Source organism: Adiantum capillus-veneris, chromosome 14 (assembly GCF_014529385.1).
Source record: "Adiantum capillus-veneris isolate H3 chromosome 14, ASM1452938v2, whole genome shotgun sequence".
Lineage (NCBI taxonomy): Eukaryota > Viridiplantae > Streptophyta > Polypodiopsida > Polypodiales > Pteridaceae > Adiantum > Adiantum capillus-veneris.
Genome location: NC_140944.1, coordinates 78,481,738 through 78,485,683, shown reverse-complemented (window position 1 = coordinate 78,485,683; position 3,946 = coordinate 78,481,738).

The window sequence follows — 3,946 nt, the reverse complement described above, 5'->3', positions numbered from 1 at the left end:
TATATATATATATATATATATAGAGAGAGAGAGAGAGAGAGAGAGAGAGAGAGAGGTAGGAAAGTGAAGAGCGAGACATATATATTATATATATATATATATATATATATATATATATAGAGAGAGAGAGAGAGAGAGAGAGAGAGAGATAGGAAAATAAGAAAATAGAGAGAGAAAGAGAGATAGCGAGAGCGAGATCGAGAGAGAGAGAAAGAGAGATAGCGAGAGTGAGATAGAGAGAGAAAGAGAGATCGAGATCGCTTTTTTGAGCAAGAACCATGCAAGGCTTCTGAATCTTTCTCAAGTTGCTCATCCATCTCCACATTATCTTCTGGCTTGGACATAGAGGCCCCGTCTGGTTTACAATCTGGTAGAAAACTTTCATTGGGCTGAGAACTTCCATGGCTTGTGCTTTCATCAAGTGCGGCATTGGAAAGATTTCTCTGACAGGCTACCTCGGAAAGGAGGCAGGTGGGTTCGTAGACAGAGAAGAAACTATGGAACTAAAAGAGGCACAGGGGTTTTGTCTGCTACATGCATTGCCATGTACACCTGGGAGTGCACGTATGTGTCTACCCATATAGGATTTGACCAATAAAGACGAGATTTTGACCTGGTGGTCCTGATCTCCATACACCTCTAGACCGAGGTGTACGGAGATTGGGCAAGACTAGAGAATGCGAGGTAGTTTACATTGTGAGGAGTATGTATATATATATATATATATATATATATATATATATATATATATATATATATATATATATATATATATATATATATATATATATATATATATATATATATTAAAACAACATTCATAATCATTGTAGATAGCAACGTCATCAACTAACATGGAGGAAAAGATTGCATGCGCGTGCACGCTCTGCAAGTATCAAATCATGCGCAAGCGTAGGATATGTAATGAGCATGTGCACAAGTACGGAGAGTTTGCTAGAGAAACCGTACAGAATCTGCGATACGACTCCTACGGAACGGGCATTGATTTCTGCAACATAGCACCTACATCTGAGAGAGAGAAAAAAAAGATTATGCGTGAAGGTCCGACCAATATAGAGCCACGGATGGAAGCAGAAAAGGGCTTACAGACAAAAGACGACGGCATGGAGGAGATGCTGGATGCCTTCTTCCAGACAAGCGAGGAGAACGCGAACAAAGCAGCACCAGAAGCGGTGAGCCTATCTCCTGAAGACATGTTGAGGAAGTGGGCACGTCAACCAATCTATGAAGGCGCCAAAATATCTATGCTTCGTACTTGTCTGGCGTTTTTGAATCTTCAGTCAGTGTACGGGTGGTCAGATGCAAGCGTCACTGCTTTGTTTGGGTACATAATTTACAAAAGAGATTTTCCGATTGCAACGGTGATGTGCTCGGAGAGCTTTTTAATTTAATGTGGCTTAAATAGGTTATTGCGGGAGCAACTTCTCCCGGCTGGCAATGAAATGCCCCCCTCTAGGCCAGACGCAAAGCAACTTCTGACCACAGTTGTCTTGGACTACAACAAGATTCATGCCTGTCCAAACGATTGCATTCTTTTTTGCAATGAATTCGCAGATTGTCTGTCGTGTCCTAAGTGCAGAGCAATGCGCTACAAACAAGATGTAGTTGGCGAGACAGTGCCAGCTAAAGTGTTGTGGCATTCCCCTATTATTCCTAGGATAAAAAGCATGTTTCGTTGTGGTTCCATTGCAAAGTTGATGCGGTGGCATTCTACGAATAGATCCACTGACGCAACATTTAGGGTGCCCGCTGATTCGAAGGCTTGGAGGCACATTGAAGATACCTGGCCACATTTTAAGAGTGAACCACGTAGTTTGCGTTTGGGCATGGCAATGGATGGAGTCAATCCATTTGGCTTGAGAAGGTCGTCATGGAGCACTTGGCCTGTGTGCCTTATCAATTACAATCTCCCGCCATGGCTTGCTATCAAGAAGGGTCATTTGATTTTAAGCTTGATTGTACCTGGTAAGTTCAAGGCAAAAAACATGGATGTTTATCTAGCTCCACTAGTTGACGAGCTCCAGGAGTTATGGCATGGGATCGACATAGCAGATGCGGTTGAACCAGTAGGACAACAGCATGCAAGGATCCATGGACTTCTTATGTGGACTATGCATGATTGGCCAGGATACGGAGAAGCTTCTGGTAATGGTTATTGATTTTCAAAATTCTCGCTATTCGCAAGCCCTTTGCCTTGGCCTGATTCCTGCTTTGATATATGCAGGACTAACAACTTCGGGATACAATGCATGTCCAATTTGCGGGCAGTCTTTGGATGTGCGCTATTCTACCTCTCTTTGAAAGACAATTTATCAAGGCCACCACCGTTATCTTCTAGATGTCCATCACTTGCGCGAAGGCCAGCTTGGTCGCGTCGAATGTCGTCCTATGCATGTACAAGAGTGGCGTCACCGATGGGAGCAACATGAGGGCAACCTGTTCCAGGAATGAAACGTTTGTCCATTCTCTATACGTTGCCGTACTGGGGTGATCTACTAATTAACCATTTGCTAGATCCAATGCATATATTCAAGAATGTGGGAGAGCTCCTCTGGAAGACAATCATGGAAATGAAAGACAATCAAGCTTCACGAGATGATTTGCAGTCGGTTGGAAAGATGCCAGAGCTGTGGCCTTTAACCAATGCAGCTGGTCAAACAAAACTTCCAAGAGCGCCATGGGTATTGCTAAAAAATGAAGAGCGACAAGTGAAAAGGGTGATTTTAGAGTTCAGGACGCCAACAGGATATATGCGATGTCTCAAGACAGCATTCACCCGTGACGATCAACTGTCAGGGTTGAAATCGCACGACTGGCATAAGTTCTTGCAATTAATTCTTCCAATTGCGATCAAGGGGTGTTTAACGGAGGAAGTTCGGACTAGTGGGAGAGGAGCCACAAGGGCAAGGGGTGCCGAAGAAAATGAACCTGGCCATGCGAGAAAAGATCATGAAGTTCTGTATACTAAATTCAGCGCCGATGCAAAAATGGATTGAAAGGTACGAAGAAGAGAAAGAGAGACGCAATCTAGAGCGACAGGATTTCAGGCGAAGTCGAACGACTAGAGGCTTACCCTTGCCAGACTATCTCGCTCCTCTACCTGAATTCCCTACAATGGCTTGGTTGGACAAGACACTGAGAGCAGCCCTACAGATCGGAGAACCCATATCTCTAAAAGAGGAAGAGCTGGCTATTGGATGTGACTGGAAGTATCATACATACATGGCACTATGGTCGCATGGAAAGCATTTCAGAACACAACAAATTGACAACAGAAGAAACACGTTTGACAGTGGGGTAATGGTTAGTTTCATGCAAAAGAGCAGGACCAGTGCTAGAGACACGAATGAGAGCACTAGCAACCTGGATTACTGTGGTCTGGTGTCAGATATCCTGAAAGTAAGCTTCAGGAGGTTTGAGATGTTTTTGTTGGATGTGAAGTGGTACCACTCAAGGTGATTACTTCTGGTCGCAATGCAACGGTATGCAGAGATGGAAACAAGCTTGTACAAATAGATTCTACAAAGACTTGGACAGATGCGAGCGACACATTTGCTCTCCCCGAACATTGTGAGCAAGTGGTCTTTGTACCGGACCCTTGAGAGCGACAATGGTGGTTTGTGGTTCAGGTTGCTCCAAGAAATAAACAAGTATTTGAAGGGAAAGATCTCCTGGAGGAAATTCAGTCAGACGACGTCCATACTACTGTGACATTAGATGAGATGGATGAAGGTATGGCAGAGGAAGCTGACAGATATACGAGGGATGACGCAGACGAGCCAGAATTGACACTTGTAGATGAAGATGCAATGGATGAAGACAATCTGCCAGAATGAGTTGGGGCAGATTTATGTTTGCAATTAGAGATAGACGATGATACGGTGCAAGATCTTATCGATGATGCCTCACTCGTCGAGGCCTAGGC